This window comes from Chiroxiphia lanceolata, chromosome 20, assembly GCF_009829145.1.
Source record: "Chiroxiphia lanceolata isolate bChiLan1 chromosome 20, bChiLan1.pri, whole genome shotgun sequence".
In the NCBI taxonomy this organism is placed as follows: Eukaryota; Metazoa; Chordata; class Aves; order Passeriformes; family Pipridae; genus Chiroxiphia; species Chiroxiphia lanceolata.
In genome coordinates this window covers 6,083,373-6,099,036 of record NC_045656.1, presented here as the reverse complement: position 1 = coordinate 6,099,036, position 15,664 = coordinate 6,083,373, and the positions used below count along the sequence as shown (strand labels likewise).

The following is a 15,664-nucleotide window of genomic DNA, read 5'->3' as shown; positions in this document are numbered from 1 at the left end:
GGCTGCGGCTGCCATGGAAATCACAACCACGCCCTGATTGGTCGCGGGCCTCGATGTGTCGCGGGCCGCGGTTGGACCGGAGCGGATGATTGGCAGCTGAGGGGGCGTGGCCGCTCCCTCTTCCCCCCCGCGGGCGGGGCCTCGGGAACATCTGGCGCGCACAGCTGGGCCGGGCGGCGCGCGCGGGCACATCTGGGCGGCGCCGCCGCCACGTGAGCGTCTGGAGGGGCCCACGTGCGCGCACATCTGGCCAGCTGTGCTAAGCGGATGTTGGGAGAGGGAGCCCGGTCACCGCTCACACCACGAAAACACCCCCCCGCGTTGCTAAAGGTAAGGGCTGGTTCTCACACAAAGATATTCTGGCGAGTGCTGCCGCTCGGTTTGGCTTTTGCAGGTGGCTCTTGCAGGTGAAACCATCCCAAACACACAGTCCCGCTGTCCCGGGCAAACGGTCTGAGCGCAGTGCTCCAACTGCAGCCCCGTTAAGTTGAGGAAAGTTACAGCCAAGCATCACAACAGGCACGAGGCGCTGACAGCCCCGCGCAGGGCTCAGGTGTCCCCTGGGGTCACACACCTGGTTTGCAGCCGTGGGGAAGCACAAGCCATGTGCCCACCACGTGTGCGACTGTGAAAACAGCTGGAATAGCGTCAGGCTGCAGCACAAGCCGGAGCCTGCGCCAGCTGCTGGCACATCTCCCAACTCCTCTGACCCACAGCCGGGTAAGTTGGCCAGGCAAGGAGTGAGGATGACCTGCAGCAGCTCTTTTGCTCCTGGAAGTGCAGCTCTAGGAGGAGCCTCACCTCTGTAGATTAGCTCATCTCTGACAAAGAGTGGCCCTAGGCCATCCTAACCACTTCCTTCTCGGTGCTCCATGCAGAGAGCCAGCTTTTGTTCCTCAAGAGCAGGAAAACAGGTTGAGTTGGACTTGTTAACATTAACATAGTGATATGTAAAAGCTAAATCAAACTGAAAACATATTTCTTCTTTACATACAGAAGCTCTGGCCCAGCAGCTGTCACTGTTTGCAGACAAACACCCTGTGGAAATGCCAGTGCTGCTGCAGGGTCATATCAAGGGGAACAATCCCATGGGATATTCCCCAAATCTGTGTTGCTTGCCAAGTGGGGGGCAAAAAAAATCAGCCCAAGGGATTTAACATCCCAAAATTCAGCCTGGGAAAAGCCGCCTCTGCAATGAGCAGTGTAAGGGACACTCGTCCCTGCTCATCCACAGCAGATGTTTGTGCCCTTTGCCCTCTGTGTCCCAAATCCTCCTGTGGCTGGGACATCCCCTCTGCCACCACTGCAGCAGGGCTGGCAGCTGACCAGAGCCTCGAGACTCGAGGGCTTTGGGGCTGGGACATGGCACCAGCAGCAAGATCTTGGTATAAAAAGGATGGAAACCACCATGTGGGAAAACATCCCCTTTTAATCCTGAAATCCCTCAAATCAGATCTGACTCACTGTCCTGTCTCCCAGAGGGATGGTACAAATCCCTCATGGCTGGGGCGACAACCAGCTGGGCTTTGCCATCATCCGACTCATGGGATGGGGCCTGAGCTGACAGTGATACCATCAGGATGGGGGAATTAATCACAGCCCATTACCTCGTGTCTCAGGGCCCTTGCAAAGTGCCTGTTATAAAACTTTTACGAGCCCGTCAGGACATGGTTTCCACTGACACTGAACTGCCCGGAGAGCTGACACGGATGAGCTCTTGTGCTGCTCCTGCTTCACTGAGGTGGTAAAAAAGCATCACTGTCAAAAGGGGTGAACACAGTGTAGCTCATAGGTGTTTTATTTGCTAAGAAAATAAGTATTTTCTTAGCAAACAAATATTTTCCATGTGAGCAGATACCTGTGTTCACCACAGTGACGAGTATTTTCACTATATGGAAAGCTCTGCCCTGTAAGGACTGAGTATCCAGAGTACTCAACACCCCCAAGGCTTTTCAGCTCAGAGAGCTGCTGGGAGCACAGAAAAACCAACAACTTCTTTCAGGTGGTAAAATCCCTCCCCCATTTCTCTTCTCTGACAGCTGTTGATGAGGAATAAATGTCCTTTGCTCCCAAATGCAGCTGGATTTGAACTAACGATTTAAAGATGAAACAATCTGTATCCTGTTTCCAGTAAGTTTGCCTCAATCCATTAAACAGCACTTTTCAGATGGCTTTATTGGTTTTTCTTTTATGGCTTTAACTGTGACTCACAGAGACAGTCCCTTTTAAAGCCTTCCAATCTGTGGCAATCAAACAGTACCTCCAGGGGGGAGAAAATGCTCTTCTCCAGGGGGAAGGGGGAAAGCAGGATGCTGCTGTATGAAGCAGACAGAGCTACTGTGTGTAGTGGGTGCCCCACGCTGGGCCCTTCTTTAATCAATGCTCACCCGGGAGCCACAGATCAAATAACCCATCAAATGTTGCATCACACAGCTCTCAGTGCAGACAGAGCTCAGCTCCCGGCTGCTGCTGGTGGATAAACACCACGAGAAGTGATAGCACTCAATTGCTCATCTTTGACATTTGCATTGGCTCTTCCTTGCTGGCCTTTTCCTCTCTTGTTCCTTGGAAGTAATTCCTCCTCACCACGGCTCAGGATGAGCCCCCCACCAAAGGCACAGCTCAGGGGGAGCAGAGCAGGGGCTGCAGGGGCACAGCTCGGGGTCTGCAGAGCTCCAAGAGGAGCAGAAGAAGGTCCTGGTGGCTGTGCCTGCTTTTTACCTGGTTTTCCCTCAGCAGAGACATGGCTTACTGTTGTTCCCATGCTTTAAGTTCCAGCTATGCGTGGAACTCCACATGGCATGTCTGGGACTGCTGGTGGGAGGAGGAGGAGGGAAGAGCATCCCTGAGTCCTGAAAGCTGGTGCTATTTAGGAGCCTACATCAAGCCCTTTTTCCCATGTTATTTCCAAACACGAGCCACAACACAAAACAAAGTTTTTCTCCACATCACTGCTGTGGCAGAGACCAGCTGGACACTGTTGCCCAGTGCTTGCATCCGTGCTCCCTCCAGGCTCGGGGTCCAGGGCAGGCTGGAGGAGCCAGGCACATCCTGCACAGCCCCAGGAAGCCCAGCCTGCCACAGCTCCAGCAGCAGGGACAGATTTTGCCTCCTTACACCCATCCCAAGGCCTGCCTGGCGAGCAGCATCTTTCCTGCCACGTCACACAATTTGCTGGGCCAGCATGTGAGCAAGCACAGTCCCCAGCACTCCTGCCCTGACCTCTGCTAGTTGGAGGTCTGGCACATTCAGAGGCAAAAATGAGTCCTTTTTTCCCCTCCCTGGACTTCCAATCCAATGCTTTTCCTGACACCAACTCCACTCCAAAAGTATATTCTTGAATTCAGTTCCAGTGTGATATTTAAAAACAAGAGAAACCTTGCTACTCCAGATACCCTGGCCCTCATCCAGGAGTATTTTACCTTAATTCCACCTTCCCAATCCCAAGAATGCAAAGAATTTCCCGCTGGCTCTGTCCAGCTTATTCCTCTAGCCAGGAGCAAGGAGAGCTGAGCTTGCTGGCTTAGGCCAGTTCATGTTGGAACTGTTAAATATTATCCTTTTTCCTCGAATACCTCAGCAGCAATTGCAGAATCCAGTTTTCCCTGGCTGTCTCACACGAGGAGGATCTCTCCTTCACTGAGAGGCAGCTGGAGGAGGGTTGGTGCTTGTGGTTTTCATCCCCTAAGCTCAGTAAAGGTGGTTTTGAAAGCCAGGGAGGGGTGAGGAGCTCAGCTGCCACTTCAGCCTCAAAAAAATCTCCCTGTTACCTCCGTTGTAGAAGGTTGTCTACAGATGGAGCCTTTACAGAAGGAATTGAGGGGACAGAGGGATTTGGAGGATACTGAAAGGATAAAGCACAAAGCAATGGGGTTGGATTTCAGCTTGTCCTGTGTGTCTGGGAAATTCATTTGGCCTTTGGGTAGAAGCAATTCAGAAACCCCAGTCCTGTGTGTTCCCTGTGCTGTCTCACAGCTCAGAGCACTGGCTGGGCATCCTTCCCTCCCCCAGCAACCCTGCTAAGTGCTAAGTTGGCTCTGTGTCAAAGATGTGCTTAAGTCAATCCTGTTATCTGTGCCTTTATGGGTATGAACAAACAGCCCTCTGACCACGGGAAAAAGGATGGACTTAGCACCTTACTGACAGAGTCAACTGCCAACCATTAAATCAGCACAGATTTCAAGCCCTGGGCAGGTGCCTGGGGTGTCCCTCTCCACATCTGGGCCTCTGAGATGCCCTAAATTGATCTTGGGCTGAGGGTGATTCCAGACCCCTGAAGGAGGGGCAGGGAACGGGAACAACCCACTCCTGGCTGCACATCACAGCAGGATGGGGAGCAATGGGGGCAGCTGGCACCCAGCACCACAACGGTGTCTGTAAATGCAGCTTGAGCCAAAAACCCCAGCCTGGACATTCAGGGAAGAATTACAATTCCCAGAGGAGGAGAAAAATCCAAGAACTGTGTTCACAAGCCTCTGAGTTTAGGGAAAACAGGCACCATGAGACACAAAGCTGATGACATTTTCTGCATCCCCTCACAGCAGGAGAATAAGATAATTCTGCACCCAGAATCACACCTTGCACCTCCCACAGTCCATCTTGGGAGCAGACTAAACCTGTCAGCCCTGAACCCAGTGAGGACACTGGTTAATTCAGAAGGATGCTGAAGTCTGTCTCTGTGACTCCCAGAGGAACACTCTTTTTTATTGCTTTTCTCTGCTACTGGTATTTTTCTGGCCTGGCTGCCTTGTGTACTGATGACAGCAGCCATGCAAAGTTTGTTCTTGGCAGAGCAAGGTTTTCTCCAGGGGATGCTGGAGCAGACTTGGTGCCTGCACCCGTGGCTGGGGCCCTGCTGGGCATTTTTGAGAACCATACAGTCTGTGTTCCACAGCCAAAGCCACCCAAACCAAGCCATGGGAATCACTGTGGGACCAGAAAGTGCCATTTGTGGTGTGTTTGCCTGCAAAAGGCCTCAGCTGCCAGCTCAGGGATCCACCTGAACTGCAGGCACAGCATCACCCTTGTGCAAACCTGAAAGCATCGCTCCTCCACCTCCAGCTTTGCCCTGGGCTCCCAGGCAGTGATTCCCTGGGCCATGCAGGGTTTGGACTCGTCCTGCTCTTCATCCATCTCAAGCTGCAGCTGCATCTACCTGCCAGGAAGGGCATCAGCCTGAAAAACAAACAGCTCAGCTCACTCCCCCCTGCCCTGGCAGGGCAAAGCCTGATGTGGATCTGCTCACACATCGGACACACTGCAGCAGCTTAGCCCACTGCTCTAGGGACAGGCCACATGTCTGGGCACATTTTTGAGTCAGACCCTCCCAGCTCAAACCATCTGAGTGCTGCAGCCCCAGGAAACCCACCTCCCCATCAGCCCCAGCCCTGGCTGTGACCCCTTATATCCCCAATCCCAGCTGGGCTGGCTCTATCACCAAGCAGGGCTGCCTTTTCTGCTCCAAGCACCATTTTGGGAGGATTTGAACTGAGGTTATTGAAGTCAGGAGAACGTGGACTTTCTTTTTAGGTCGCTACAACCCAGCCTCAACCCGCTTGTGGCTCAGAGAGGATCGAAGTGGTTTCTGCTCTGACCCCATAAAGCACCATTTTGTGATAAATGGCTCCACATTCCCCCACCTCTGATCTCGTGTCCGCTGCTTTCTAGACGTGACAGCTGAAAATTGATTTTGCCACGTGTCTGGAGAAATAATTACAGGCACAGGAATATCTCCATGCAGTTCTCATCCCTCTTATTGCAGGCGAGGTGTTTTAGGCATCAGATGGATTTATTTCACGGGGAGAGACTTTTTTCCCCCAGCTGTCGGAGCCCCTGGAGGTGCAGAGTCCTCAGGTTTTTCCAGCTGGTAGGCAGTCCCAGCCATCCAATAAACACAGAAGTAGCTGTTTTTCCAGTCACAGTGCAGGGGGGAATGCTCTCCTCTTTTACAGTTATCTCCCCATGTCCTTGGCTTGCACACAGCTGCTGATGTGGCACGACAGGCGTGTGCAGGCGGAGCACGGGGACCTCTGAGAACAAGCCACTGCCTAATTCCCTCCCCTTCTTTAAGTTTCCCTAAAAAAAAAATATATATATATATATATATATTTATTTTTTTTTTTTAAAGAGCCAATATCACAGAGACTGGCTAAGCTGGAGCTGTTATAAAGTCTCACGACCACACTGCTGAAGGCATTTTGCTTTGAGTGGTGTGTGATGCTCTCAGCTGACCCTTGAGAGAAGAGGGATAAGATATTTTTTGTGGGGCTTGTCCCATGAAGATTAAATAGCTGGAAATCCCCAGGGGTTTGCAGGATCAAGTCCTGAGTTAGTAAAGCTTTACCACGTGTGGTGGCCACTTAGTGAGCTAAATATCCATCAGCTTATTTATAACGCCGGGGATACAAGAAATTATCTCATCTGTGTCTGGAAAACAGCACAAGGAGGTGAAGGAGCAGCTCACAACTCCCACCATCTAAAAAAACCAAATAAATCCAGCTGCCAAAGACACAGAGCTCTCTGCCTGCAGGGAATCAAAGGCTTTCAAACCCTCTGGTTGGGATGGTGGCAGTGAGACATCAGTGCCATCAGTGCCATCATCTCCTGCCCGGGCAGTTGGCTCAGTCCGTGCAGAGTTTTTCTGGAAGAAGCTGGCCAGCTTGGCTGGTCTTGCAGGACTTGGCTCTTGCAACCACAGCAGTTCTGAAAACAAAAATATCCTGTCCTCTAAATCCACCAGCACCTCTATCACGTGCCAGGCACGGGCGTTCGGAAGCAGCGACTGCGCGAGTGCCCAGCGGGTCTGTCACACATCCCTGCATTCCACGGGCAGGAACAAGCAGCTACAGAAGTGAAAACAATCTTAAAATGACATAAAGCTCTGCAGGAACACCACCAGTGCTGCTAATAAAGCAGTGCAGCCCTTTTCTCTGAGTTTCCTGCAGGCGACGTTAAAATTCACACTATTAAAGGTGAGACAAGGCAGAATTTAAATCCCGTCCCCACCACGGTTCCTTGTTCCAGATGTGCATAGTTTTTTATCAGCCCCTGCCTCCTGCATGGCTGAGCTTGATTTTATCAGCTAAAAGAAACTGAATTAAACCTGAATTCTCCCTCCACAGGGGCTGCCGTGGACTCACCAGACTTGTTAGAGTCATGGGAGTGGTGAAATCCAACTGGACAACTTGAGGGTGTGAGGACATCCTAAATCTTCACCCACCAAAAAACAACTATAAACTCATTGTAGATAAGCTATGAAATCCAGACCTCCTTTCTCCCCTCCCCCTGCTCTAATCACCGGATAACATCCCCCTCAACCATAAAACAGATGTGAAATTAAAAAAGCAGGACAGAGAAGAATAAAATGCAGCAAAGAAATAATCTGTTGAAGCTCTGCCCGCTTATGTGAAAAATGTGGGGCACAAAAAAGACAATTCCTTGGGTTTTTTCCCTTAAGAAACCCAAAATTGCCCCAGCAGAGGTAAATAATGAACTTATCCTCCTGCAATAGCACTTTTAAATCAATAAGAGAGAGCAGCCATCAATACAGCAATTTTCCAGCTGTGATGGAGAGAGAGAGGGCACAGAAATGGCAAAATCAGGAGTCACTCGGCCCATCCTGGTTCCAAGACCCCCCGCACAGCTTTTCCATCACTTCTAAACACACACACACACACACACACACACACAAATAGATATTTACAGTTAATGCTCAATGCCCCTCCACCTATTGCCATGGGAACCTGACAAATCTGGTCGGTGTCTTTCCCATTATTAACTTCTGCACATCCTCTCCCATTCAGTCCTACAGCAATTCTCTATTTCTGGTTTTCCTAAGGAAAAAACGAGGCTTTCTCTGCCAGACCTGGCACAGAAAGGGCAGAACTCCCCAGCCAACACACTGCTGATGCTTGTAAAACCAAGCAAGAACCTTTCTTCACTCATGTGGCCAGCGAGAAGCTTTAGCCCTCAGATCAGGGCTTCTGGTTCCAAGTATTTCTGGTTCCTTTGGGCAAAAATCCCTTCAGGCGGCCTCTGACTAACCTGGGATGGAGGGAAAGCAGTTGTTTTTAGTGTTTTGGTGGGGTTTTTTTGTGGATGTAATCACAGCTCATGGCACAGGCTTGCTGAGAGCCAGCAAGGATGACAACACCAAACCATCGAGGGTCCGGGTCTGCAACGTGCCACCTCAAATCAGCCCTGCCCTGTTTATCTGCACCAAGCCCCCATGGCATGTCCTGTGCAGGGACATGAGAAACTCACCCTGCTTTGCCTAAAATACATTTTTATGTATATAATATACATATATATATATATAATAGCCATATATATAATGCACATGCACACACTGAAAGAGGCTCCCCAGGGAAAGGGTGATGGCACCAAGCCCATCAGAGTTCAAGGAGCACTGGGATGATGCTCTTAGAACACAGGGTTTAGTTTTAGGTAGAGGTGAGGAGCAGGGAATTGGACTCAAAGATCCTTAGAGGTCCCTTTCAACTTGATCTATTCTATGATTCTATATCCTATTCTATAAACACACACACACATAAATATATATATATATATATGTGAATTTCTGCTCTAGTCTGTGGTTTCGGTGGGGTGGCCTTGGTGCCCACCCAGCTGCTCTCACTCCCCTCCTCAACAGGACAGGGAAGAATGTAGGATGAAAAACAAGAGAAAGGCAGGAGACACTTCACAGCCAGCAAACCCATTTCCCACATTGTCCAACAAGCACCTTTTCCCAGCACAAAGGGCCAGGACACAGCGAGGCAGAGCTGGGAGGGCTCCTGCAGTGAGTAAGAAAATGGGATCAACCCTCATGAATGTGTTTGGGGAACCCTGCCAGTGCCTGCATTTGATTTCTTGCCTAAACTCGGGCCAGCTTAATGCAACATCAGCTTGAAAGCCATAAAACATGAGACAAACAATGTAAACCCATGCAACCAGCAAAATTTAACAGGAAACAGGCTGTGCTCTTTATTTTCTGGATCAGAGAGCAGCTGGCCGGCACAGCAACAATTACATCCAAAACTCCTTGCACCCATTTTGCAAGCAGGAAAAAAAGGGGGCTGAAAGCTGATTTTGTGTGGGGTTTGGTATAAATCATCTGCCTATGCCTTAAAATCAGACAAAAGGCAGAAAAGTCACAAAAATAGACAGATAAAATACTGTTTAACTAAAAGCCTGGAGAAAGAGCAAGTAGCAGGATGAATATGATGCCTGGATATGTTAGGATTTACTGCTTATTTAAGGACTGGCATTGCTTGGAGAATAAATGTCTGTACCCTGGAGCTGGAAATAGCTGCACTTAACACCTCGTTGGGGTATTTTTAAGGCAGGCAAGAGGCTGGCAGAAATCTCCCGTGTCACTTCTCCCTCCAGCAAATATATTCTCCTCCCAGCCATGGCCAGTGCTGTGCTGGAGGGTCTCAGCTCTGCTCACCAGTGGCACCTGGCACATCAATCCCGTGGGGCTGCAAACAATATCAGGGATAAAGCCAAAACCTGCTGGCAGGAAGGCTGGGAGCCAAGGGATGAGTGTGCAGGAGGATGGGACCTGAGATAGGTGTCGGGGTGAGCTCAGCTGATATAATCCCTCTCACAGGCTGATTAAAGCCCCCTAAAATCCATTCCCATTCATTCCCCACCCCTCTGTTCCCACTGCAAAGCTCCGGCAGCAGCACCCGCTTGGTGTGCTACGGGATAACACTGTGAGAACACTGCTGACACCAGCACAGCTCCAAATGGGATTCCACCAACAGTGCCATGGATCCAACCCACCTCAGGAAGAGCATCCCCTCAGCCCCGAGCAGAGCAATGCAGCCCCCGACTCACGGCACTGCTGCTTTTCATCCTTTTAGACCCAAACAGGCGATCCCGTCCCCATGGGCAGCGCTGAGGGGCAGCCAGTGCCTGCTCCAGGCAGATCCCGTCCTTCCCGCTGCATCCACTGACAGGGATCACCAGTGCCTGAAGAAGGGCTCAGCCTGGAGCTGGAGCCTGATTTGGGGCGGACTGGGAGGATCTCGGCAGGGCCAGAGGCAGCTCAGGACACACATCGGGGCTTTGGTGATCTCTTCCCACCAGCTGCTATTTCTTCCCCACCCGCTTTTATAGGAGCCTGATGGCTCCCATTGGCTCGGGACACACTTATTATAGCAACTACTATGACCCATTTAAATTGCATTAAATAATTTCTCAGTTCATTGTCCTGCAGAGATTAGTTACACATAAGCATATTTTAATGATTAACTATTGGGCTTTGCTGAGGCTCCAGCAGGAAAGGCCGAATCCTCAGCCTCGCTCCCCTCCTGCCAGCTCCCTGCTTCAGCACTGGTCCCACAATATTTATGGTTTTCCTTGGAGCCTCCGCTCCTGTCCTGATACAACCAGCTCAGTTGGCACTGGAGGGAAGGTTCCAGCACTGAAGCTGTGGAAAGGCAGGGGAAGAGACTGGGAAAAGCTCAAAATGCAGAGTCCAAAGAGGAAGAAACAGCATCTGGAGGCTGAATCATGAAAGAAGTAGCATTTGAAGAGTCACTCACAGGTTTTGGGGTGAACACTCAAAAGCTGCACATCCCATCTCATCCCATCAACCTGGTGGTTTCCAAGATGGGGCAGCAATGATCCTGCTGCAGGCACCTGGCATGGATGGGACAACCCCAGCACCAGGCAGGGATGAGTGACCTGCCCTCCATCAGCTTTTTGGAGAATGAGGAACATTTTAGGGCCATTTCCAGTGAAACACCCACAGTGTCTGAGCCACCTTCTCCAGTGGCTTCGAGTGCTGGGGTCTCACCTGGGATGGTGACACACAGGCAGAGGGACCTGTCCTGCTCAGAGCAGCCCCATGGGGCTGGGAAAGAGGCAATTCCTGCTGATCCCATGCCTGGGGGCAGGATGCTGCACAGGAAAAGGGAAAATGTTTACATTGGCCTGACCCAGCCCATTCACGGATGTTGGGTGTGGGCAGGGGGAGCAGCAGCATTTGGGGGGGGGTTCTGGGCTTTGCTGGGTGATGAAGGAGCAAACCTGCTGGGAGGAAGCAGTTGGATCCCATTAGGTTTTGTGTGGGCGTTCTTGGAGCATCCTTTTCCCTCCCTCCAGCTGCTGCACCCCAAGGAAGGGCTGCTGTGCCACGACAGCAAGGAAATCCATGGACAACACAAAAGGGAAAAAAAGAAAAGACCTTTGCAGATGAACTCAAAGAGTATAAAAAAAAGCAACTGTGTCTTGAAACGATTCAGAAAGGATTGAAATGTAACACTGCAGCTGGTGAGGCTGGGAAGGGGCTGCTCTGGAGCCACCTGGGATGGGGAGCAGGGCCAAGCCCTGGGAAGGTGAGTGCCATTGTGGGGGCACCAAACACTTTCCACATGGGATAAGGGACACCAGGTGCCCAATGCATCAGGATGGGGACTGGGATGATGCTTTGCAGGGGCATCAAAGTGCTTGTTCTGCACATTTCCCCCAACCCCCACCTGCCTTCTGTCCACCCACATTTTGGAGCTCACCACGTGTTGCTGTGCATCGTGTCCTGGTGCACTCAGAGTACTGAACTCAATGAATTAACAAAAAAATTGCCTTTTTTTAGAGCCCTCTGAGCCCAGAACAAGAGCAGACACTTGACCCACAGCTGCCAAAAAAAGCCCCTGGGTTTCTCTCTGCTGATGCCCTCCCTCCTTGACAGGCAGCACAGGGAGGAAAAACCTTGAAGATCCTTTTAGGTCTGGTAAAAATACCTCTGGTCCAACAGAGCACAAGTTTAAAGCCTTTAACACGTCTCCAGGGGTTAAATTTCACTACATATAAAAGCATATGCATAAATAAAGTGTGGGAAGAGCTGGGAGAGCCCCTCCACCCAGCCCTGCTCACTGCTGAGCTGGATAATTTCAACAACTCAGACTTTCTATTTTGGGATGACTATTTCTTGACAGTGCCTGGTCTGTAATAAAAGGGATTTGCTCCCCATACCTGACATCCCATGACAGGGGAGCCCCAGGGAGCGACGCGGGGTGAGACGTGAGGGCAGGGAAAAGCTGCAAATGCCCTAAAATCCAAGAGCAGCAACTGATGAGTTATTTAAATCTCTGGTTTTTAAGAGGAAAAAAAAGCAGCCAGTGCATAAGGAGCAAAGCCAGCCAGAGGAATGGCCCTGTGAAGGGACACAAACATACCAGGTTCCCGACGTGCTGCAGCATCCCAGTGCTGATGGGATCAGTGGGGAAGGCATCTGGTTACTTGTTTCCAGCTGGGACTGATGGTTTGAGCTCATCCCCATTCCTCCTGCACTGAGGTGCCAGGTTAAAGCCCTGCTCCATGCCCCAGCTCGTAGCAGACTTCACCATCCTGGCTGGGAAGCAATGAGGCAGCTGTGGGGTTTTGGGGTGAGAGGTGGAGAGGTTTTCAAGAAAAGAGCTGGGTTCTTGGTTTTTTTGGGGGTTTGTTGGGCTTTTTTTTTTTTTTTCCCCTCTTTTTTTAAATGAACAATGAAGCCCTATAAAGCAAAGGCTGGGGGATCCTGCCAGCTCTCCTCTCACAGCTGGAGCAGGAGCTCAGCTGGACCAGGCACCGATTGCCCACAGAGGGTCGGGCAGTAAAGCTGCTCCTTAGGAGGAGGATTCAGCCCCTCAAGGGGTGGGATTCACTCACCAAGGCTTCCAAACACAGCACTCAACAAGCCCTTGTGCTCAGTGCTGAAGCTTGTCAAGGTGACCAAAGGCCCCAGTGCCACCCCCACCCTCCTGTGCCCAGTGCAGTGGCTCCAGCACTGTCTGGTGCTCCCAGGAAGCCTCACCCACCTGCCTCCCCAGGCTGGATGTCAGAGGTGCTGGGAGAGCCCTTCAGAGGATGCTCTAATCCCCCAGGTACCAGCAGCACCAGGTACTCTGCCCTGCTGGGACTATTTGCATCTGCCCTGAACCCCCCAGCAGGTCCCTTCCCAGCAGCACTGTTTGCACCAAGCCCTCCCCGATGATTTTTTGGCTTTCCCTTCTCTTTTCAGATGTTCTCTCACCCCATTTGGCTGGTTCCAGGCTGGCTCTATTTTACGTATCTTTAAAGTTTAACAGCATCTCAGATGGTTGTTTTTATAAACACTAAAGTTAATAAAATAAAGCTCCTTAATGCAGAGGTAAATTAATTTAAGCAACATGTGCAGGGAGACTCTTGCTCGTGGCAAGCAAAAGTTCTGGGGCTTAACAAATCTTTCCCAAGTGCTCTCTGCATTTCAGTTGTGCTTTGGCCACAGCTCCCATTTTTTTTCAGCACAACCATTTCTTTTTGCTCAATAAAAACTCTGCAGCAGGATTTCTTTCTGTGGGAACAGAAAATATTTTCTCTGTCAATGTCTCCGGCAGCTCCAACCTAAACAACCCTGCCATCAACTCCCCCCAGGGAAGCTGGCTGGATCCCAGTCCATGCCTCCAGAGCAGCCCTTTGGAAAGGGGGCTAACCTGAGCTTCCTCGCTCTGGGATGGTTATAAAATATCACTCGTGGTTTTAAAGGTACTTTGGGCTTCTTTAGAGAAGTCCCTGGGCTCCTCTGGGGGGGTGTGTGGGAGTTGGATGCATCCAAGCTGCTGTTAAATGTTTTAAAGAGCTTTAACACCCCAAGGACAATCAGTTCTCTGCCTTTCTTGATCCAAAGCCCCTCCCCTTTTACAGGATCTCACCTGGGAACAGGGATCCCATTCCCTGATCTCACAGAGGAGCATCAGGAGTGTCGGGTTATCAAGCTGGTAGTGAAGGACCAGCATCCCCAGGGCAGGTTCTTGCTGCTCAGGTGAAGGTGTTGTTCTCTCAGGCAGTGAAGAGTTTCTTTGTTCATTTTGGTACTCACCACTCTTTTATCTCCTGGTGGCTTTCCAGCTGCCTGCTCCCTGCTCTGCTCTTCCCATGTCCCTGCCCACATCCCCAGCATAAGCAGCTCTACTGTGGCGTTCTCTTCAGGACACAAATTGGGTCTTCCCTACCAACACCAGCCCCTGCTGATGCAAAAAGGCCAGTTTTGGTGTTCCCAGCTTGCCCTTTGCAAACTCTCCCTGGGATAACACCGAGTGCTGCTCCCTCCCCATTTTCCTTGAGTTACAGGATGCTCTGGCGCATGTGACAGTCATGTCACTGAGGTCCAGAGAGCAACATCCATGTGCCCCAGCTCAGGGTCTGCTCCTACAATTGCAGTTTACACACAAGAGAAACCTGTACAATTTATGTTTCCTGAAGAAACACGACCCTCTGTTCACCAGTAAATAAACTAACTGCACTGCTGCTCTGGGGATCGTGGCTGTCCCCTGAAGGGGACATGGCCATCAGCCCTGTGATGCCAGTGCTTGGCTGCAAGGGAATGCTTTCCTTTGGCTCCATGGCTCAGCCCCACCCTCAGACTTGATCCTGTGCCCAGCTCAAGAGCACAGATGTTTTCCTTAGGAAGTCATTCCACCACACAGGTCAGCTCCCCGTTACCTCTGCCGCGAGCGATGGGGACGCTGTGCAGCACACGCAGGACGTGCCTTCGTGGTGGGTAATTCCTGGGATGTCTGGCAGCTCCGTGCCCTGCGGAATTCCAAACTCTTGTCCCTGGAATGAACAACCTCCAAGCATCCACTGCAGAGATGCAAGGACATGGTCATGTCAGGGCTGCTGTGGCAGGGCCGGCCCAGCTGGGAGCAGAGCCCCGAGCAGGACGGACACCCGCGTGTCCAGGACGGGATCACGGTCACCGCAGCACGTCATGGACACCCACACACTGCTCCCAAAGCACAGGGAAGCCAAGGGCTGCAGCCTCCTCCTCAGCTCCCAGCTGTCAGCACAAAAGGCTCTTTTATCCGTGGGGATGCACAAAAATGTTAGAGGCCCTTGGGCAGCACTCCAGGGGTCAGCTTTGCTGGGAACCCACAGCTCTGTCCATGCCCAGCCCACGGATCACCCTGACGGCTTTGGGGGGCTGTGAACCCCCAGCCCTGCAGTGCCCAGCCCATGGATCACCCCTGTCACCCCCAAGGGCTTTGGCCAAAGAAGAAACCAAGGCAGGGAGAAGAGAAACAACCTCCCTGAGGCCACAGGTTGGTGGCAGAGCTGGCTGATCAAGTCCAGCTCCAAAGGCACTGTGTAACTCTCCTTATGCCGGATGGGTGTTGGAGATCCCATGGAAAGCTCTCAAGGTGGCAAACACCGACCCTGCAATCCAGTCCCCTCTCCACATGCACCTCATTCCCCAAGTGCTGCTCCATTCAGCCATCCATGGGTACCCCCCATCACCAGTCCTGCCACACTGGCTTCTCACACACTGCAATCTCCAGCCAGCACTGCTCATCCACGGGAAGGGAATAAATCTCCAAGGGTGAAGAACTGAGCTCTGGGAACAGCAGGAGCCGAGGGTTAATGCCTGTCTGGTCACTGTGTCATCCAGAAAGGACAATAGTTGTCACTCAGATTCAGAGGTAAGGCTTTGTTTTATGGGATGAAGAGGCAGCTGCTGTGTGGTGAACGTGTGAGCATCGCCTGCCTGCACTGGAGGAGTCAACCGAGACACTTCCGTGAGTCCTTCTGAATTACCAGGAACATTTCATAACCACAGATGTCCTTATCAGTGAGGGATACTGGGACCAGATGCTGTTATTGAGACCAACTGGTACTATTGCAAAAAAAAAAAAAAAAA

At 51.3% G+C, this 15,664-nt stretch overlaps 1 protein-coding gene across 1 annotated transcript in view; it reads right to left on the bottom strand.

The window, feature by feature from the left end:
* Nucleotides 1-15,664, bottom strand: part of CRCP (CGRP receptor component) — a 75,715-nt gene that overhangs the window by 27,993 nt on the left and 32,058 nt on the right. The window lies entirely within an intron of this gene.